Source organism: Pelophylax lessonae (assembly GCF_965119305.1).
Source record: "Pelophylax lessonae genome assembly, chromosome: 1".
NCBI classification, from domain to species: Eukaryota; Metazoa; Chordata; class Amphibia; order Anura; family Ranidae; genus Pelophylax; species Pelophylax lessonae.
The window spans coordinates 736,788,180-736,811,554 of NC_138768.1; the positions used below are offsets into that span (position 1 = coordinate 736,788,180).

Genomic DNA, 23,375 nt, shown 5'->3' on the forward strand with positions numbered 1-23,375 from the left:
TATCGGCCGAACGATCGTCTGACTTTTGTCCAGAGTGGTGTTTTGTTGGTTGTGTAACCCTGTTGATTTTACACTGGCTGTATTATCTGAAATGCCCAGTAGATGGCAGATGGACTCAGTATGCTGTTAATAAAACATTGAGCATTGATGACAGGACTTGGCCTTTTCAGTCACATGATTGTGGCATCATCACAGTGTGACCAGGAAGTGGTGTGTGAGGAAAGACTGAGGGAGATAGACACCAGCTCTGGATGACTTCTTATCCTTCTGCTCAGGCTTTATCACCTATTAATGTCCTGGGAGGACTTCCTGCACAGCTCTGAGGAAGGAGGTCATGGAAGACTTCTAGAAGTTACCACATGCTCAAGCAGAGAAAGGACATGTGACTAGCTGTGAAAGACTGCAGCACAGAGATAGAACCCTGCTGAGAGAACTTACTTCACCCAAGACCACACCAGCTGAGAGAGGGACCCCTGGCAAAGATAAGCACCGAGTCCAGACGTCTGGTGAATCCAGTGAGAGGAGACTGCAGTGGACTGACCTGGTAAATTGCATTGTGAGGGTAAGCCAAGCCTCTCCCTGTATCACCCCAGGGCACCTGTCTCCTCACTCACAGTAAAGACTCTGAGTTCCAGAGTGGACATTGCATAGCTCAGGCTGCTTCAATGACTCTGTGAAGCAGGACTTATAAGGGCCCCAACTCTCCTATGTGCACCAACGGCCATTAGGGTGAAGATAAGGGGGTGGGACGCAGGTGTGCTAGTGGGTGGGTGAGGAAAATACGGAAAATACACATTGCATTGTTATCTGTGTTACTCTATTGTATTTTCCTATGTATGTTGGTTCATTTGCTACTTACTATATAAAGTTAGTTCCAGTTAGGCTGTGTCATTGCACCAAGTATGTTCCCAGTGGGACCCCACATCCCCACCCCCGGATGCCCCACTGGGTGGAGGCACTGCCGCAGACATGTACCCCAGCTCCCATATAGCGGAGGCTCAGGATCCGCCTGTCAGGCATAGTGAGTTAACTAGGGTTAGGGACCCCAAAGAAACTAGGGGGCGCCCTCCCTGATTAACAGGGACACTGTAAAATACCCGGGACAGGCTCCTATTTGCCGGGATTGTCCCGGGAAAAACGGGACAGTTGGCAGGTATGCGTTTAGGAGATATTTACCTTTAATGCAGCCAGTGACGTCGCTGGCGCATGCGCTCTGAAGGAACGGCTGATCGTGCCGTTCCTTCAGAGCCCCGTGCCGTGACCGTCGGCTCCCGCACGCGTGCGCGGGAGTGACGTCACCGCGGCTCCGGCCAATCAGATGGCCGGATGCCGCGATCCCGGAAGACGGGCGACTGAACATGTCGCTCGTCATACAAGTGAGTGAGCGGCACGGCGGGGGCTCGTTCTAAGGTAAGTATTTCATAATGAGCTAGTATGCGATGCATACTAGCTCATTATGCGTTTTTCTTGCAGGTTGTAAAAAAAAAAAATTTAAACGAGTGTACAACCTCTTTAAATAAATTTCATTGGCTGATATAACTCAAAACTAGGAAGCAGAACGCATGACAATATATGTAAAAAGCATGCATAAAGGCTTGTGGCTTGTGGCTAACACTGAAAAGTGATCTGTGGTATATTTCTTTTTAGAGGGCATTTGACAGGAAAAGAGGTTATATGTCTCACAGTGCCGCCGCACCACGCTGCAACCACATGCATTGCACACAGCACCATTCACTTAAATAGGTTTGTATTTTATGGTGGTACCACTGGTTAAAAGCAACGTGCCATTTAATGTTTGCCCTGGCCACAGCATGAGTGGTTGTGTGCCCTTGTTCAGGAAGGCAATAAAACTGCAGCTCAACCACCTGATTTTACTGTCACTCGGACGCTTGTGTAAACAAACCCAAACAGCATACATGGGAAGGTGTGATTAGCCTTCTGTGTGTAGCAGCCTCCCCAGAACCCCCTAATACTTACCTGAGCCCCATCTCTGTCCAATGATGTCAACAAGTGTCTCGGCTGAGACACTGCAGTGGTGCCATTGGCTCCCGCTGCTGTCAATCAATTTCAGTCAGCCAATCAGGAGAGAGAGGAGGTGGGACCGGCCTGCATCTCCGTGTCTGAATGGACACAGGGAGCTGTGACTCGTCTTCGGTGCCCCCATAGCAAGCTTCTTGCTGTGGGGGCACTCAACATGAGGGAGGAGCCAAGAGCACTGAAGGGGGACCCATAAAGAGGAGGATCCAGGCTGCCCTGTGCAAAACCAACTGCACAGGGGAGGTAAGTATAACATGTTTGTTATTTTTTTTTAAAAAAACACCCAAAAAACAAGACTTTACATCACTTTAAGCAATGTACTCGTACGTCTCAGCACATGCACACTGGGGGATGCAGCAGTGCGATCCCGTGACCACATGATCACGGTGCTCATTACAGGTTATCATACGATCACTATGAACAATCATAGCGATAACATGATTAAACGTAAACAAAATTGTCATAAACGGCTTAGGCCCCGTTCACATTGCAGCGACGCTACTTCCCGGGGCGACCTCCGAGGTCGCGGCGCGCTACTCGCCCCGCGACCTCGGAGAGGCCGGCACGGACTTCATAACATTGATGTCTATGCAGGTCGCTCCGGGTCGCCCCAAAGAAGCTCCGGACCCTTTTTCTAAGTCTGAGCGACTTGTGTCGCTCCTATTAGAACGGGTCCGCAGCTTCTCTATGGAAGGCGACCTATCAGGCGACCAGGTCGCCTGACAGGTCGCCTCAGTGTGAACGGGGGCTTACATTAATGACAGCTTGCTTATTATTGTGATGCTGTAATTGGCCCACAGTTATGACATGGTACCTGACACCCTGTACCCTGTGATTAGCTGTAGCCAATCACAGCATCACAATAGTAAGTAAACTGTCATAAATGAAAGCCATTCATGACAATTTTGTTTGTTTAATCATGTGATCGCTATGATTGGTCCTAGCGATCCTATGATACCCTGTACTGAGCACCATCAAGATGTGGTCACGGGATCGCACTACTGTGTGCCCCAGTGTGCATGTGCTGAGAGATGTACCAGTACGTTGCTTAACCCTGTTAAAACTATTGCTTGAAACAGTGATCATCAAAAAAAATAAAAAATCACCCCCTCCCCACCCAGAATACTACAGTGTCACTATGGTGACACTGAACTACTCTGATGACAGTATGTAAAAAAAAAAAAAATCTTAATAAAGAAAAAAGTAATAATTAAAAACATTTTAAATCATTATTAATATTATTGTATTTTCTTTTACATATTGTCAATAGTCAGTATCCCTAATCACTGCCACGCCAGTCATATGATGATGCTGTAATGCCGTAGTAGGTTGCATTTTCGGTTCCATGGACTTCAACAGAAAAACACAGTGCTTGCATTTTTTATGTGTTTTTTTGCTGGTTTCTCCAGCTTGACAAAAGACACCTTCCCCTAAAAAAAACAAAACAAAAAGCATTAAAAACGCTTTAAAAAAATGTATGAGGCAATGCAAACCGTGCTGGGTAAACGCTCCAACCGCAACCTGCATGGCTGTCAACCTAGCATTAGGCTGTAAATGCTTTGATGACAGGATCTGATGTGAATAGACAATACTGTGTAAGTTGTCAGCACTATATAAATACCTGTAATAAATAAATAATAAAAATATTTATATATATATATATATATATACGATACCAGTATGAGTCCCGGTTCACATTTGTGCGATGCAGGAACCCTGTGAATATGCAGCGTGATCCCGCATCGCATCCGCACCCCTGGCAGTTCACACTGCCATATGCGATACGCAGGGGTGTCAATTAAAAGTCAACGACACCCCCAGTTGCGATCGCATGTCGCAGTGCGATCTGCAAGTTCGCACAGAATCGGATCGCACTAGTGTGAACCACCATGCGATCCGATTCCGCTGCGGATAAAAAAAAAGGGTCAGGTGTGTGTTTATGGCAGATGCGGTGCGAATTCAGCCATACAAAGTGTATGGCTGAAATTTGCACCGCACATGAGATCGCATGTAATATAGGAGCAGTGCGCTCCGAATTACATGCGATCTCCGTGATCGCACTAATGTGAACCAGGGCTTAGTGCCAATACCAAGCATTTCGGCCAGTATCGGTACTCGCGCAAATGTTCCTCACACCTAAACTTTGCAGTTTGATTTGCGTCAATAGAAAATGAATTGGCGCAATTCGCACTGCAAAGAATCACATGTGATTTGAACAGGAATGCAGTGCGACTCCTGTCCGAGCCTCATGCGATTTCTCCCACTGTTCCTGTGTGGCTGTGTATAGAAAGGGAAAAGCGCCATCTAGTGGGCAGTTTATTAAAAACACACACAAATTGCATGCCTGTTCAAATTACAAGCGACTCTTTGCAGTGCAATAGGCACCAATTTTCTTTGTATTGACCCAAATTGCACTGCAAAGTATCGGTACTATTGGCGAGTACTTGACCGAAAACATCATTACTCGTACTCGCCGATAAAAAAAAAAAAAGAAAACGGTATTGGTGCATCCCTAATTTGTGTGTGTGTATATATATATATATATATACTATAGACACATATGGCATGGTGAAGGGTCAAACACAGACGACAACCTGCACCATATACACCTGAAACTTTACTATGCCAAAGCTTTCTACAATATATATATATAATTTATTTTATTTTTTAATGACAGGTATTTATAAACTGCTGCCATCACTGTGCACTACACACAACAGGATCTGTCAGGCTGCCAACTTGCGGAGTAGAGCAGGAAGAGAAGCAACGTCACGTCAAGCACATCTGCCGCATGCGCAGTGGAGCCTATTTCCGATCTGACAGGGGGCTCCTCGTATGGTCGCTTCCTGGGTTGGGCTGCGCATGCGCCGAGCTGTGGCCAGAGATGGTGGGGGAGTGATCGGCTCTCAGTGCGCAGGCAGCGGCAGCATAACGCATCAACAGAGGCAGGACGGAGGAAGCAGGCCCTGGGCTGGTGTTGAGCGGAGAGCGGTGCCTCAGGCCTACCTGTCAGGTGAGGCGGCTGTTGTGTGAGGATAGCCCTGTGTTCTGTGTGTGTGCGCCCTCCTTGTGTAACACTATGCCTATAACACACCCCCTGAGAGAGAAGACAACTTCACTGCCCTGAGCCTGGCTGCAGCCCTGAGCGAGGGGTGCTCATAGGTGGGGTGTCAGTGTGTGCAGGCCTGACATTATATACAGCACACTGGAGAGACTCCCTCACATCTCTGCTCTGTATTCTGTATATGTGGCCCTTCCACTATGACCTAATGATGTCCACAGCTGACCTCCTCTCCAGTTGTGCAGTCTGCCTGCCAATCAGCGCTCTGCATCCCAGCTGTCATTCACCACAGCATTCACCTCACCTTTCTGCCACTAGGGCCCTTTAAGCTCCATTCACACCTGGCCGTTCTGGATCACGCAGGCAAAATCGCCGCCATTCTACCCGGAATTCCAGAATCGCACCAGAACGCGTTTGCGATGCCATTATTTCTTAAGGATCCGTTTTCACCATGGCATCCTGGATCGTGGGCGGAATCTCCATGATTCTGCCCGTGATTTTTGAATCGCTGCAAAACATGAGACGTGCTTGCGATCCCTGTTACTTTCAGCGGCACCTAAATTGTGGTGCAATTTTGCTGCGATTGTCACCCAACAAATCACGCTAACAGAATCGCAGGATGCCTGTTGCCTGAACTTCTTCTGGGCAACAGGCGTCCCGCAACTCTGTTTATCGCGATCTTACTGTGATTTGTCGGGCGACAATCGCAGCAAAATCGCGTCACAAATTGGGTGTTGTTTAACCACTTTACCACCGGAGGATTTTGCTGTCTTACGTCCAGGCCACTTTTTGAGATTCGACACTGTGCGACTTTAACTGACAATTGTGCGGTCGTGCGACGCTGTACCCAAACGTCTTTTTTTCCCCACAAACAGAGCTTTCTTTTGGTGGTATTTGATCACCTGTGCGATTTTTACTTTTTGCGCTATAAACAAAAAAAGAGCATACATTTTGAAAAAATAACAATATTTTTCACATTTTTTTATATGAAAAAAATGTAAAAATCAAATTTTTAAAAAATTTTTGGCCAATTTTTTTTCTGCTACCTATGTTTGGTTAACAAAATCACAATAAGCGTACTTTGGTTTGCGCCAAAGTTATTGCGTTTACTAACTAAGGGAAAGATTTCTGTCATTTTTGGTGTTTTTTTTTTTTTTCTTTTAACGAGTAATGGCGGCGATCTGTGTTTTTTTTTTTTTTTTTTTTTTCGGGACTGCGACATTGCGGCGGACAGATCGGACCCTTGACTGAAATTTTTGACACTTTTGGGGGTACCAGTGACATTACTACAGTAATCAGTGCTATACATATGCACTGTTACTGTAAAAATGACAATGGCAGGGAAGGGGTTAATTTTATTGGAGAGGAAGGGGTTAATGTATGCCTGGTGCTTACTAACGTGTGTGGGGGGAGGTGACTGAGTGACACAAGGACAGATCCAGGGTTCAGCTATGCTGAACCTTGCAATCTGACCCTGTCTGTCACTTAGGAGATCCGCCCGCTTTGTTTACACAAGCGGGCGGATCTCCAGACTCGATTCCCCGACAATCGGGGAAGAGCGGCGGTGATCACCGCCGCTCCTCCCCTGGCCCAATTCCCGCTGTGACTGTATACAGCGGGAGCGAGCCTCCGGCGGCGCACGCGCGTTGCCCACAAGGGGAGGAGTCCAGTGACGTAGGTCTACGTCGCTGGACGGGAACGAGCCACTTTGCCGCAGTACAGTCAACGTGACTGGTCGGCAAGTGGTTAAAGTAACGGGGATTGCAAGCACATCTCACATTTAGAGATGTGCCTGTTTTCGGTAATGCGATAAATCGCGGTAATAAATAAGCATGGTATTGTTATCGTGGGCAGTTTAAAATACAGCGTTTGTTCAACCGGATAAAAGTATCTAAACCAGGAGTTCCCAAACGCGATCTGCATTTCAGTGGGTCGCCGACGTGCCTCCCGCATTATGCCTGTGGCTCACTGACATCTGTAAGCGCAGCCCGATATCCCAGCTGCACTTGTCAGCCATCAGTGAACCCGTCACTGAACTCTGTAAAGTTTGGCTCCTCCTGTCACAGGCGGAGTCAGTAATATTGCACTCCGCCTATGACAGGAGGAGCCATGACGTGATTGGCTGAACAGCGCGGCACTGCACTCTGACACCTGCAGCTATCCTGTCATCCGGATCCCCTTGCCTGGAATCAATCCTTCCACTTACCAAGAACACACAGGTAACCGAAGATGGGTCACCCTGTACCCTTCAACACCTCTACCTAGGTAGCCAAGCCACCTCCCGTTCATGCCATGCCTTGTCTCCTTCATGCCAGGGCCTCCTTCTTCATGCCATGCAGCATGGCATGAAGGAGGCATGGCATGATGCCCCCTTAATGACCAAGCCATCGGATCGGAGCTGAGCGCCAGGACCAGTCACCAGGTAGGCCAGACACTGCTTGATGGCTTATTTTATGCCTGGTTCACATGTATGCGGGTTGGCGCCCCACATTTGCACAGGCATAGCAGCCCATTGATTCAAATGGGCTGGTATTTCTGCGTTTTTGGCTGAAAAAAGGTGCATGCAGAATTTAAAAAAATGCAGTGGCCGTGAAATCCATCCTTCTTTTGCACCATGCGACTTACCTGCAGTTCCTGCACACGCAAACTGTGTTATTAAATGCTGAGCCCACGGATATAAAAATGCAGAAAGCTTGCCAGTGAAGGAACTGCAGGTAAGTCGCATGGTGCAAAAGCAGGATGGATTTCAAGGCCACTGCATTTTTTTTAAAACTGTATACTGTGGAAAAACCTTAATCAATGAATCGCAGCATGGAACTCTGATACCGTCACATGTCTACTTACGTTTTGCAACGATTCGGCAGCAATCCGGAACACCATAGTGTGAACAGAGCCTTAAGAAATAATGGCATCGCAAACGCTCCTGGCTCTCTTCCAGGATTGGGTACATGAGCTTATTTTAAAAAATATATTTTGAGCGGAGGCAGGCCCATTCAAATGAATGTTGTCCCTCCAAAAAACATTCAAATAAAAAAAAAAAACAAAAAAAAAAGCTAACAAAAAGGAGCATCCAGGTGTGAATGGAGCCCTAGTCCCAAATCACACTGGTGCGATGCTGGAAACCCTGTGAGTCAGTGCTGGTTCCCTCATCAAACCTGATTCGCACACTGGTTCACGCTTCCATCCGCAAACCGCTGGGGATGTCAATGTAAAGTTAATGACACCTGAAGATTGGTTCACAGATCGCCGTGCACACTGTCAAATGGTTCAGGAATCGAACGCCCTTACGATCCGATTCCAGTGTGGACCAAAAAGAGTCCTGCACCATTTTGGTGCGAAAGCAATTTCAGCCATACAGTGTGTGTGGCTGAATTTGCATCGCACATTGTGATCTTCACGGCAATGCGGTGCGAATCGCATGCAATGTCTATGAACGCACAAGTGTGAACCCAGCCTAAAAGTCATATTAACCACTTGAAGGCCAGGCATTTTTCAGACATCTGTTGCTTACAAGTTAAAATCAGTATTTTGTGCTAGAAAATTACTTAGAGTACCCAAACATTATATATAGTATATTATTTTATTTTTTTTACAGAGAACTTAGAGAATAAAATGATGGTGGTTAAATATTTTATGTCACACTGTATGTGTGCAGCGGTCTTTTAGACGCAGTTGTTTTGGAAAAAATGCACTTTAATGAATTACAAAAAAAAAACAAAACCGTAAAGTTAGCCCAATTTTTTTGTATAATGTGAAAGCTTTTACGCTGAGTAAATAGATAACTGACATGTCATGCTTTAAAATTGCGCACGCTCGTAGAATGGCAGCAAACTACAGTACTTAAAAATCTCCAAATTTTAACGGTCCCATTAATTAAACATTTTTTTTTTTTTGATCACTTTTATTGCTGTCACAAGGAATGTAAACAACTAATGTTACTACATCTGAGACCCGATCAAAGCCGATTCCGAATTTTATTTTTTTTTAATAATAAACATGTTATTTTTACCTGCGCTGTGCAATGGTTTTGCACACTGCGTTCGCACCACACTAAAGCTCATTGTACTGTGGTACCAAATGTTCTGTTGGCCTCAAACGCACTCGCAGTTGCTAAATGCGTGGAGGTGCCACTAAACTTAATGGCACCTGCAGGTGTCTGCAGAAAGCAGTGCATTTAGATGCAGTGCAGAAAAATGCGCAAGATAGTGTGAACAAGTCCTTAAGGTGGCAGAAGTCAACCAGCGGGTGTGCTCGTTAAGCAGGGGGATCTGTTCGTTGATCCCCGCTGAGCAGGCATATGACAGGTCCTTGTGACGTAAACCATAATAATGGTCATAAAAGTGCATAAAAGTAATAAATAATGATTGAATGCATATAGTCCATCCAGGTTAAAGAGGTGAATATATACAATGTAGTAGACGCAACACCTGTAGCTGACCCAACACGTTTCGTCCCACAAGACAACATCTGGGATTCCCAGATGTCTTGTGAGACGAAACGCGTTGGGTCACCCCAGATGATGTCTTGTAGAACAAAACGCATTGGATCAGCTACAGGTGTTGCATCTACTTTTGTCTACTACTTACAAGCGCTTTTTTTCTCATCGATACTGTGGTCCCGGAGTACTGGAGGCATTCCAGCGTCAGCAATACAGTGACAACGATTTCTCTTCAAATGCATGAGTGACCTAAAGAGTGTATACTCTATTGGGTCCTATCATCTGGTAAGCCCCCTACTTACCTCATTTACCGGTGGTGGCCACATATACCAGAGATCACTATATTTTAATCAAAGGAGATTCTGCACTTTGCACTGTTGGTGGACTTTCCTACAGACATCATTGTATATATTCACCTCTTTAAACTGGATGGACTATATGCATTCAATCATTATTTATTACTTGTATGCATTTTTATGACCATTATTATGGTTTATGTCACAATGCAATTTAATACATGTTTGCACAATTTTTACTTAATTTGCACATTTTGATCTGTATGTTTTTGAATCTTACTTAACGTATGTATTATTTATTTTCACATCACCAGCGCTGCAATATATTCTTTCATTGGTTATTACAAATTGTCATTCATTTTTTGCTGGCTGCAGGTTATCATTGTTAGCGCGGTATAATTTTTTTACAGTTGACAAGTCCTTGTCCGCTACACTTATGCAGAGAAGACACGGACGCAGCCCACTGTTCTCTGTGGGACTGTCAGATGGAAAACAATATCGCCTGTCTGTTTCTATCCGACCGATGGATGGGTAATGGATCCCCATCTGTGTTATTAGCAGGCAGGATTGGATCAGATGTCAGTGGGTGTCAGAGTACTCATGTCCGCTGATATCCAACGCTTCATGGAGAGCAATAAATGGTCCGATCGGGTCTGCCTGAAAAACGAAAAGGTGGACCTGATCGGCCCATCAGTATAAAAAGGGGTCAAAGTCTGCAATACCTACCTCTCTTTCAAGGGTCAGAGATCCCTTGCCAGCTTATTCTTCCTGGCTTCTTCCAGACGTATTCATTGGCTGGAGTAGGATGGGGTCACCGTTGCACATAGGAATTCAGTCATCCCAGCATACAGGATTTGTGCTAGAATTTAAACTGAACTGTCCATGCGCAGTCTAGCATTCTTTAGAAGGAAGCCTGAGCAGGCATATATGTGTGTTTGAAAAGAATAATATTGCTGCGTCAAGTGAACATCAATTAATAGGAGATAAATCGGTGTTTAAATAACAAGTGATAAATATCATGTGAAAATTAATCCAGTGATATAAAATAATCAAATTGTCCCAATCAGGTGATATAAAAATCACTAAAAAAATATATATATATATATATAGTCCCCAATCACACATCAAAGATCGTGTCAAATAACGTGACTAAAATCTTCATCCATAAAAGTGATTAAAGGTGCTGCATGCTCCACTCCAAGTGCTCCAAGTGACGTGACAGACTAGCAGCTCACCTCAAGGAGAGACTCCTAACACACATTGGGATATTCCAATAGCCTGGTCTTCCAATCACCGCCTCCTGCTTCTTTCTCCAAGTATATGCAGCATCGGTGTGGAAATAAAAAAACACAGAATCTAGTGCTCTCTGCTAGGATGGGCTATTTATTCAGCATAAACATCGGTATTACACTTACATTTCTTTGCACTTCAAGCAGTGCGGGCTGTCAGCACATCAAACTCTGCCTGCCTGTATTCTTCCGGGAATCGGCGTGATGACGCACAGGCTCCTCCCCCATATATCACTGGATTAATTTTCACATGATATTTATTTATCACTTGTTATTTATCTCCTATTAATTGATGTTCACTTGGCGCAGCAAAATTATTATTTTCAGATTTCACAGGTGTTTTGTATTTGGCACTGATTGTTTGCAGCCTTGTGCACGAGATTGATTTTCTGTTTGAATTTGGTTTGCGCTGATTATCTTTTTCGTGTGTGTATATATATATATATATATATATATATATATATATATATATATATATATATATATATATATATATACCGCTTAAAAAAAAATTTAATCGAACATCACATCAATTAAACTCCTGGGATATTGATCTCATCAGTTAAGTAGCAGAGGGGGGTTGTTAAACAGTTTCAGCTGCTTTAGTAGTAATAAAATTTAACAGGTGAACTAGATGGGCAACAATGAGATGATCTCCAAAACGGAAAGGGTTTTACAGGTGGAGGCCACTGATCCCTCCCTTTTTTTTTTTTTTTCCCTCTCTGCTCATCTTTTCTGACCGTTTTTCACTAGTTTTGCATTTGGTTAGGGTTAGTGTCACTACTGGAGATACCTGGACCCTATAGAGGTTGCACAGGCACTCCAACTCCTGGATGGAACATCAACACATAACATTGCCAGAAGGTTTGCTGTGTGTTTCAGCACACTCTCAAGAGCATGGAGGAGATTCTAGGAGAGCTGGACAGGGCCATAGAAGGTCCTTAACCCATCAGCAGGACCAGTATCTGCTCCTTTGGTCAAGGAAGAACAGGATGAGCACTGACAAATGTGAAAGGTTCTGAAGAAGCCCTGGAGAACGTTATGCTGCCTGTAACATTGTTCAGCATGACCAGTTTGGTGGTGGATCAGTTATGGTTTGGGGAGGCATATCCATGGAGGGACGCACAGACCTCTATAGGCTAGACAATAACACTCTTGACTGCCTTTAGGTAAAGGCATACCCCGTTTTACGTACACTCACTTTACGTACACTCGCGAGTACGGACACAGCTTGACATGGCACTACTCCCAGTTTTTAACATTGGTGTCTGTAGGAAATCTTGGTCAGCTTGACATGGCACCTCCTGCCGGTTTTTAACATTGGCGTCTATGGGAAATCTTTGTCAGCTTGGCATGGCACTTTTCCTTGCCTAACATTGGCATCTATGGGAAATATCTGTCAGCTTGACATGGCACTGCTCCTGAACCATAAGTGAAAGGGACACAAAACTTAGGGAGCACCGAGAGGGGACCCAGGACTAAAACATATATAATATTTTGTGGCTGGCCAGCTTGCCTAGGTAATCTACCATGTCATAGTCCTGGGTCCCCCTTAACGTGCTCCCCAAGTTTGCTGTCCCTGTCGCTTATGGTTTGGGAGCAGTGCCATGTCAAGCAGACCGAGATTTCCTATAGAGCTAGTGTATTTACATGCATTGAGAAGTGGAAAAAAGGTAAAAAAGGTATTGCTTCACTTTAACCTCCCTGGTGGTATGATTCTTTTGGATTTTAGGTGCTGAAAGCGGTACCATTATTTTGCATGTAATTCTTGTGAATGAGCAGCCCAAACCAACTGTATACATTTATTATATATATTATATATATATATGTATGTATATAATGTATACAGTTGGTTTGGGCTGCTCATTCACAAGAATTACGTATATATATACATATATATATATATGTGTGTGTGTGTATGTATATGTGTATATATATACTGTGTGTGTGTGTGTGTATATATATATATATATATATATATATATATATATATATATATATATATATATATATATATATATTTTTTCATAAAAAGTACAGTAAAACTGCAGGAAAGGGCACTGGGGGGCAATGTAATGTGATTTTATTTTATTTTGAACGGTATCAGTGTGTTTGGTGCATTTTACATTTGAATTTGCCGCTGGTTCCACCCCCCCGGCGGACGTCACGTCGCCGGAGACGGAAGCCGGGGCTCGCAGACGATCGGGAGGAAGCTCTGCCGCCGCACACCGCTCGCAGTCTTCGCTGGATCCCGGAGAAAAGGTAAGTAAAACCTCCTCCAGCATCCAGCGATCTTCTTAGCGCTACCCCGAGTGTGACTCGGGGTTACCGCTTTTGGCACTAAAATCTTACCCCGAGTCACACACGGGAATACCGCTAGGAAGGTTAAGTACATTTTCGCTTTACATGCATGCTCTGGTCACATTGTGTACCTAAAAGTGGGGTATGCCTGTATTGGGATGAAATCCTTGGACTCATTGTCAGACCCTGCGCTGGTGCAGTGGGTCCTGGGTTCCTCCTGGTGCACGACAATGCCCGGCCTCATGTGGTGAGAGTATTCAGCCAGTTCCTGGAGGATGAAGGAATTGATACCATTGAATGGCCCCCACGCTCGCCTGACCTAAATCTAATAAAACAACACTGGGAAATTATTTTTCGGTCTATACGATGCTGCCAGGTTGCTCCTCAGTCTGTTCAGGAGCTCAGTGATACCCTGGTCCAGATCTGGGAGGAAATACCCCAGGACACCATCCGTCATCTCATTAGGAGCATGCCCCGACGTTGTCAGGCATGCATATAAGCACTTGGGGGGCCATACGAACTACTGAGTACCATTTTGAGTTGCTGCAATGACATTTTTGCAAAATGGACTAGCCTGCTGCATCTTTTCACTTTGATTTTCATGGAGTCGTTGAGTTCAGCCCTTTATAGGTTGATACTTTTTCATTTTCATCAAACGAGTTGGCATCCTTTCGTTCCTAACACATTACCCAGTCTATATTAGTATAGATATCCAGCATATTTTTCCCCATTGAGACCTGATTTGTTTTCAAAGTGTTCATTTTTTTTTTGAGTTGTGTATCTTATTACAGAAGAAACATTGCATGTGAGACATGTGCAGACATGCTGTATTTTACCACCGCACACAGGTAGGCACCCCATGTCGCAGCACAGCAGCGTAATGCATCATGCCGCTGTGAGGAGACATGAATGAAGTGTCACTTTGTGTACTTCAAATAAATTTAAAGACAAAAAAGGAAATGGTTTGATGCACTAAAATGCTCATCATGTCACCCGCCACCACTGCTCCCTGAAGCCCAACTGGCAGCATTTAGTGTGCTGGCAGTGTGAATGAGCCCTAAGACTTTAGTTCCACTTTAAGAATCTGTTGCTATGACTTGGACAGTTTCTTAAAGTGATTGTAAAGTTTAGTTTAAAAAATAACAAACCTGTTATGCTTACCTGCTCTGTGCAGTTGATTTTGCAGAGTGGCCTGGATCCTCCTTTTTCTTGGGTCCCTCTTTTGTGCTCCTGGCCGCTCCCTCCTGCTGAGTGCCTCCACAGCAAGTAGCTTGCTGTGGGGGAACCCAAGCTGAGTCACAGCTCCCTGTGTGCATTTAGACACGGAGCCGTGACCTGGCCCAGCCCCCTCTCTATTCCGATTGGTTTACCGCCGCTGTCAAAGTCAGTCAGCCAATCTCGCCACGCTGCTGTCTTAACCAAAGAGAAGGGGATACCCGGGTAGCTGAGCCACTCCTGCAACATCACTGGATAGAGATGAGGCTCATATAAGTATTGGGGGTGCTGCAGCACACAGCAGGTTTTTTTTTTTTCTCTTAAAGAGGTTGTAAACCCATAAATTTTTTATTTTTTTTTCAACTTAGCTGTATGACGGGCGACATGTTCAGTCGCCCGTCTTCCGGGATCGCGGCATCCGGCCATCTGATTGGCCGGAGCCGCGGTGACGTCACTCCCGCGCACGCGCGCAGGAGCCGACAGTCACGGCACGGGGCTCTGAAGGAACGGCACCAGCGGCCGTTCCTTCAGAGCGCATGCGCCAGTGGCGTCACTGGCTGCATGTAAGGTAAATATTTCCTAAACGGTACATGTTTAGGAGATATTTACAGTACCTAATAGGTAAGCCTTATCATAGGCTTACCTATAGGTAAAAGTTGCAGAGGAGGGTTTACTTCCTCTTTAATGCATTAAGATGAAAGGATAAAAAAAAACCTTCTGCCTTTACAATCCCTTTAAAATGGAACTTAACCACTTAAGCCCCGGAAGATTTAACCCCCTTCCTGACCAGGGCCTATTTTGCGAATCGGCACTGCGTGACTTTAACGGACAATTGCACGGTCGTGCAACGCTGTACCCAAATTAAATTGTCGTCCTTTTTTTCCCACAAACAGAGCTTTCTTTTGGTGGTATTTGATCACCTGTGCGATTTTTTTTTTTTTTTTTTTTTTTTTTTATCATGCGCTATAAACAAAAAAAGAGCGACAATTTTGCAAAAATAAAAATATTTTTCACGTTTTTTTTATATGAAATTCCCCAAAAAAATGTAAAAATCAAAATTTTTTTAACATTTTAGGCCAATTTGTTTTCTGCTACATATTGTTGGTAAAATAAATTGCAAAAATCGTATTTTGATTGGTTTGCGCAAAAGTTATTGCGTTTACTAACTAAGGGAAAGATTTTTGTCTTTTTTTTTTTTTTTTTATCATGCGCTATAAACAAAAAAAGAGCGACAATTTTGCAAAAATAAAAATATTTTTCACGTTTTTTTTATATGAAATTCCCCAAAAAAATGTAAAAATCAAAATTTTTTTAACATTTTAGGCCAATTTGTTTTCTGCTACATATTGTTGGTAAAATAAATTGCAAAAATCGTATTTTGATTGGTTTGCGCAAAAGTTATTGCGTTTACTAACTAAGGGAAAGATTTTTGTCTTTTTTTTTTTTTTTTTTTTTTTTTTTTTTAACAAGTAATGGCGATCTGCGATTTTTTTTATTTATTAATTTTTTTTTGCGGGACTGCGACATTGCGGTGGACAGATCTTGACTGACATTTTTGACAATTTTGGGGGTACCAGTGAGTGACATTACTACAGTAATCAGTGCTATACATATGTACGGTTACTGTAAAAATGACACTGGCAGGGAAGGGGTTAACTTTATTTGAGAAGGAGGGGTTAGGCGTGTCCCTAGGGGCGTGCTTCTAACTGTGATTGGATGTGGCTTTTCATGTAACAGCAGAGATCTACGGTCCTTCATAGCAGGACGGTATGATCTCTGCTGTTACACAAGGGAGAATGACAGGCGGCTTTGTTTACATTAGCCGCCTGCCTTTCTCCCGGTGTAACAGTCGATCGCGAGTGAGCAGCGGACATCAGATCCGCCGCTCACACGCGCGGGGGGGGGGGGTCCGTGAGCAAGCAGGAGCGCGCCTCCGGCGGCGCGCGCTCGCTCCCTAGAGCCTCACAGGCTAGCGACGTAGTACTACATCGCTTTGCCTGTGAGGGGCTGACCGCCGCTGTAAATATACTGTGGGTGGTCGGCAAGTGGTTAACCTTAGGCCTTAATAGGACAGTTAGGCCTTGTTCACACCATGTGCAGAGACGTGAGTTTTTCTGCACTGGTTTCTGCAAGGGCACAAAGAAAACAACTGTTCTCTATGTCCTGTTTACACTCCAACACTAGCATTGCATGCAGATTTTTTTCTTTGCGAAAAATTACTTGACCTAATATCAACATTGTGATGTGAACAGGGCAGAAGAGAAAGTGATGACACAGAGTGTGATGTCTGCGCATGAAAAAAACTGATGTCAAAAAGTGAAACGCGCATGAAAAATGTGAAATCTGCTTGTTTTTTCCATCAGTTTTTCTGCATGTATGGTGTGAACGAGACCTTACATTTAATGCATGCCGCGAATACCTGTCACATTTGCTTTGGCTGTCAACCAAATTGCCAAGCCTTTAACTACTTGCCGACTGCCCTACGCAGATATACTGCAGCAGGGCGGCTCGGCCACGTAAAATCACGTATATCTATGTAATTTGGTGCAAGTGGTCTCGGTGGCGCGCGCGCCCCGCCAGAGCCACGCTCCTGCTGTGTTTAGACACAATGGGAGGAGGGCCGCGGGAGGAGCGACAGTGATCGCCGGTGTAATGTTAAAAAACCATACCCCGTGATAATTCCATACCCACGTCACTTCCTGTCATAAACGTAATGGAACAGCTGAGCAGTGTAGCAGTGCGCATGCTCACAGCTCCGAATACGTCATTGAACAGCTGAGGAGCTTAGCATTGCGCATGCTCGGAGGGTAGGGAATTTTCACAGTAGTCTGTTGTAACATTACACCGCCTCAGCTGTTGCGGCGGTTACATTAAAACATCTCGGCTGCAACATGAATCATCTCCTACCCCTGTCACTTCCCTGATCTTGGCTACTAAATGTAAAAGCGGCGACAGGTGTATGAAATCTAAATCACGGAGATCTCGGCTTCGTGATTTATATTTTCATAGTCCCGCCGCCGCTTTTACATTTAGTAGCCAAGATCAGGGAAGTGACAGGGATAGGAGCGGAGATGATTCATGGTGTAGCCTAGATGTTTTAATGTAACCGCCGCAACAGCTGATGCGGTGTAACGTTAGAACACACTACTGTGAAAATTCCCTACCCTCCGAGCATGCGCACTAGTAAGCTCCTCAGCTGTTTCATGACGTAGGTGCACCGGAAGTGACGAGGGTAGGGAATTTTCACAGGTATGGTTTTTCATGGAACACCGGCAGCCTTCTGCCATCGTCAGAGAAACTGACAGAAGACCCGCCTGCTTATGCAGGCGGGTCTTCTGTCACACAGGCAGAGCGAAATCGGGAGTTTCAGCTAAGCTGCCTGTCACTGAGCCCTTCCCCCCACAGTGAGTAAGCACAGTTAGGCATACATTAACCCCTTTGATCACCCCCAGTGTTAACCTCTTCCCTGCCAGTGTCATTTATACAGTAACAGTGCATATGGACATGGAGTGTGGGACTTTTAAGGTGACACAAAGTAGCAAATACATGTATTAGTAAAAAGGAAGCATCATTCACTGTTTTTGTTTCTAACCGGTTTTACCGAAATGGCTTCTTCCGGGTAACGCATGAAGAATTTTTACTGATAAGCAAATAAATACAATGAGTACTGAATAATGAAAAAGCCGCATATACATACAAACAATCAAAATAAAGTGCACTTGATCAATCATGTAAAGATTTAGAAGTGTCTTCATACCCGTGATGGCATAGAGCTCTGGAAACTATTGCATGATGAAGGTAAGTCTGTCACAGGGGACCCATGCACCAGCCAGACTGGGGGACCCATATACCGGTTCTCCCACAGGGGAGGTAGAAGGTCTCAAAAAAACTAAGGGTTAAACCTGCATTTTCAACCGGAACATGTCAAAGTAAGCCCTCAACTACCTTTACCAAATCCGCCCACAAAGCTGTCACACTATGGTTTTTCTAGTTTTACTTACAAATGCGCCAAAAACGGATATCAAGGATAGCCTACAACCAATATTGGATAGCCTTCAAAACCAGTGCTCCACTTGGTCATTTGACCATTCGCAGTCCCTCAGTGTACATCAATAAAAATGGCCAGAATTCACTGAAACTTCAAGAGCTGCCATTCTATACAGGAAAATGATATAAAAAAGAATTTGTTCCCAACCTGCAGATCCCACAAACACAACATATCCTCCCTTCCCTCTTACACATTCTATTTGGGCAAATACCTGTATTCATTGTACAGCTAGGCAAAAAACTTGCGCTGTTCCAGTAGACAAGTGCAGTGTCGGTGGGTCCCTTATATACCCCCCACCCAGCCGACCTCTGATGTCAGCGCGGGATGTGGACGCTATAACAGGCCATCGCGCACGCGTTGTGAAAAAGTCCGGCCACTGCACGCAAATCTGCCCCATCCACGGCTACTCCCCACCTGGGCGCGGCATTGATTGCTGTCCATACCTGCCCAGATGAAAAGAGGGCAGGTCAGGGGAGTAGATGGAACTTGATGTGGTGCTGGCAGGAGCAGCATGAAAAATTAGGTCTCTGCCCACATCGTGCATACACTTACCCTGTAGGGGCAGCACCCGGGTACCCATAGTCACAGTGCCAGCCTGTCAAAGGACATGCAGCACTGAGCCTGATGGTTCTCACGGATGCCTCGGGGGGTCTGTACGGGGACCCAAGGCAACATGGGCCATCCTCTCCGGAGGCACCTGATCCCTCGTGACAGTGGAGTATATTAGGCTATTGTATGTTGTGTGAAATGTAATAAGAAACTCTGCATGAAAGATCCGCACAGTTATCAGAGCCATGTATACAAAACAGTAATGCAAGACAATATATGAATGTTATATTTTACTGCAATTACAAAAAATGTAAATGAAATCTCAAAAGACCAACATTTTTCTTTGCAAGGACATCAAATGACAGTAAACTCTCGGTATAAATAGGAGGAGAGGGAAATGAAAGTAACCTATCCAAAATAAAAAAGGCTATTAATTGGTGTGTTACAGGAAGGGATTATAGTGAATCCCTTAATTTTCATCCAGGAAATTTCCTAGCCTGTAGGGTATAAAGCCATTGAGTTTCAATTTGTATTAACCTCCTATCTATGTTCTTTCATGTAGCGGGACATGTTCCAATGCAAAAAAGTCGATAGAGTTAATATAAAATTGATGGTATAATCCTACATGTGTACTAATAGGTGTTTCCATTTTTTTGTTCCTAATCAGGGATACATAGTCTCTAATTCAAGGGTCTTCAAACTATGGCCCTCCAGATGTTCAGGAACTACAATTCCCATCATGCCTAGTCAAGTCTGCGAATGTCAGAGTTTTACCATGCCTCATGGGATATGTAGTTCCACAACGGCTGGAGGGCCGTAGTTTGTGGATCCCTGCTCTAATTCATTTGAAAAAGGGCGCTTGGTTTTTTCTATGTAGAAGGTGTTACATTTGCATTTCACAATATAAACCACACCTATTGTCTGACAGGTTTATCCTATGTTTTGGTGTCCATATAGAATTGTTAGGGAGCTGAATGTCCCTGCCTGTCTATGTGGGAACAATAATTGCAGTTTCCACATGGAAAAGACCCTGTTGTATAAACCTTCTTATTGGTATCAGTTGAATGATGACTTAGGCTACATTCACACCTGAGCGTAGCGTTTTTGCGCGTTTTTTACCGCGATTTACAGGCGTTTTTACAGGCGTTTTTTGTGCAGGCGTTTTTAGATTGAATAGAAACCAATGGAAAACGCCTGTAATCTGCCCAAAAAGAAGCTCATGTACTTTTTTGAGCATTGGGCCTTTTGCTTACAGCGTCAAAACGCTCAGATGTGAACAGGGGCCATTGAAATGAATAGGATTTGTCTTGTTGGGCTTTTTGAGAGCTGATCCTAGAGCAGAAAAACTCCCCAAAAACGCCCCAAAACACCTAGATGTGAACGGACCCTTATTACTAGGCTGTCTCTAATTGATCTTGAGGGTTTATATGTTATTTCTGGATACGGTTTAATATATTTTTGGATCTTTTTATTTGAGATCAAAAGGTACCAATATTTATTATATATAGCTTTAACCTTCTGATGTCTACTGTATTTGATTATAATTCTAGTAGTTGTAGATGGTGTATTGCTCTTAGCCTTATAGATAAGGGACAGCCTGTCCTAGGCCTTTGCCCTATTGAAGGCTTTCTTGAGGCTGGTTTTGATGCAGCCACGTTCCAATAAGCCTCGCTTTGAAAGTCCTTGTCCATAGTGCAATTTCATTTGATTATCAAAAACTGACTATAGGGAATACTCTTAACTAAAGGCTTAGGATGTGAACTTGTTGCATGTAATACTGTATTGCCAGCTGATGGTGCTCTGTACAGTGTGGAGTAAAGGAGACTTGCCTCATTAATGAAGATCCCCCGCATCCAAGAAGGTAATCCTTCTCTTGGACGAAGTTGTATGTAAACTTAAGATTGTATGGGTTACATTCCAGATTCTTCAGAAATAATATGTCATCCCTTCATCCTGCCCATGTCATAAAAACCATACCATGATACTATATTGTTCAATGTGTCCATTTGTTTGTTAGGAGAAAAAAAATCATGCTCCCATCCCCCCTGGTACAGGTTCGCATATGAGGGAGTACATCTGGCCCCCATAGCGACACCCTGCACCTGGAGGAAATGGGAGCACTTGAAAATAAAGACATTGTGAGCAAGGACAAATTCTAATACCTGTACAATGAATTCATTATAACCCCAGGACTCATGACCTTGTTCTCTTAATTGTTCCCAAATGACTTGTATTCCCCTTGCATGGGGGATGGAGTTATACCATAACTCATAACTGTAAAGTGCACTTTATTTTGATTTTATTTATGTACCGTATATACTCGAGTATAAGTTGACTTTTTCAGCACATTTTGTTATGCTGAAAAAGTCCCCTCGGCTTATACTCGAGTGGGGGTCCCATTTACCTGTTTTCCCTGGAGCTGACTGTACGTCAGCGGCAGTCCGGCCTGACATGTACACTGCGCATCTGACACTCGGGAATGCCCGTACGGCCATTCTCGGGCAGACGGCGCATGCACAATGACGTGTGGCGCCGGGCAGCGCCATTTTTAAATGTAAGGCGCCTCAGGGTTGGTTAAGTAAGACCCCTGCATCTCCTGCCCCATGCCCACAGCCCCTGCATCCTCCTGCACCATGCCCACAGCCTCTGGTATCTATTTTTATTTTTTAAATTTACCATTAGCAGCTGCTGCATTTCCCACCCCAGACTTACACTCAAATCAATACGTTTTCCCAGTTTTTTTGTGCTAAAATTAGGTGCCTTGGCTTATATTTGGGTTGGCTTATACTTGAGTATACATGGTAAATACTGCTTTCTCTGTTGCTCATTGACAGACGTAGTCCTCGTTGATTAATAACAACTCGGGTTATACTGCCCTCTACAGGAGTAGGACTAGACAGGAAAGAAAACATTCTGGCCACACCTTAGGGGCAGTCCCAGAGGGTATATCCCCTCTCTCTCTGCTACAGCACATCAGTTTTTTTCTGTCTAGTTAGGAGTAAGGACCTAGATACCTTGCTAGGATCTTCGGTCCTGGCAGGAATTTTTCTTAGATTTTTTTTTTTAGACAGCTTTTTTCTCCAGTGTTCCTGTGAGATCTTCAAGCAAGCAAGCTGTAACTGGGCGACGGGCTGGATGTTGAGATCCAGTGGTCACCCCAGTTCAGCCTACGAGCGCGTGCAGGCCATAGCTCCGCGCTGGGTCGGCCGCGACATAGTCCCACTGGACGGGGACTGACCCTGCGAGTTAAACGTCTCGCCTGAACGCCAATGACCAACAGAGTCACGGCGTCCGTATTGGTCGACAGCCCCCCCACCCCAGTGGAGAGGGGTTCTGTCCGGAGTGGGCGCCCGCCTGGTTACGGTATGGTGAGTAGTATGTTCCCCCTCCCCCCCTGTCGGGTTTGTGGTGGACGCGGGCTCCTCTCTGGAATGGTAGGATGTGTCTCCCCTCACAGATCCCCCAATTTGAATGTGATTTTTTGTGAACAAAAGCCAGGAGGCTTGGTTTGGGAGCTGACTATCTAAGGTCATTGCAAAACTGTAAGGGTGACTGAAGTCAGTGGCAGTACTATAAGGGGCATTACTAGTGAAGTAAAAGGTATCCTACCTGTCAGAGGTGTATACAGGCCGATGCCTAATGGAAGGTGCCTGAGTCACTGCAGTCCAGATCGCCATTCCTCCAGCAAAGGGTCACTTCGGAAGGAGGGCTGCCTCCCGGCGGCCCACGGACCGCATGCGACCCGCCAGGGTCCTGTACAGCCGGCCAGGCTTATCACCATTCAGGGTGAAGGTTGTGGGGCCGAGATACTCCCGCAGGCCGCCAGGCCGAACATAGCTTCCCGCAGGCCGCTGCTAGCGCCGCTATCCGGTACAGGCCACCGCCATTGTCTTACAGTTCACACAAGGCCACCATATTGGCGTAGCCTCGTGTCTCCAGCATGGGGACGGCCATGTTTGAGGTGACCAAACACCTCGAGGAGCTAAGGGGAGGCGCCGGAAGACGTGTAAAGGGGCGGAGCCGCCTCCTTTTACCCGACGTAGCCTCGTGTCTCCAGCATGGGGGCGGCCATGTTTGAGGTGACCAAACACCTCGAGGGGCTAAGGGGAGGCGCCGGAAGGCGTGCAAAGGGGCGGAGCCG

The 23,375-nt window shown here is 45.0% G+C and overlaps 1 protein-coding gene across 3 annotated transcripts in view; it reads left to right on the forward strand.

The window, feature by feature from the left end:
• Positions 1 to 4,923: 4,923 nt before the first annotated feature.
• The window catches only part of CLOCK (clock circadian regulator), a 391,283-nt gene continuing 372,831 nt past the window's right edge, over positions 4,924 to 23,375 (forward strand). For all 3 annotated transcript variants that reach the window (XM_082245462.1, XM_082245463.1, XM_082245464.1), the window contains exon 1: positions 4,924 to 5,050. The gene's annotated coding sequence lies outside the window, so the exon portion shown is untranslated. The remainder of the gene's footprint in view (positions 5,051 to 23,375) is intronic.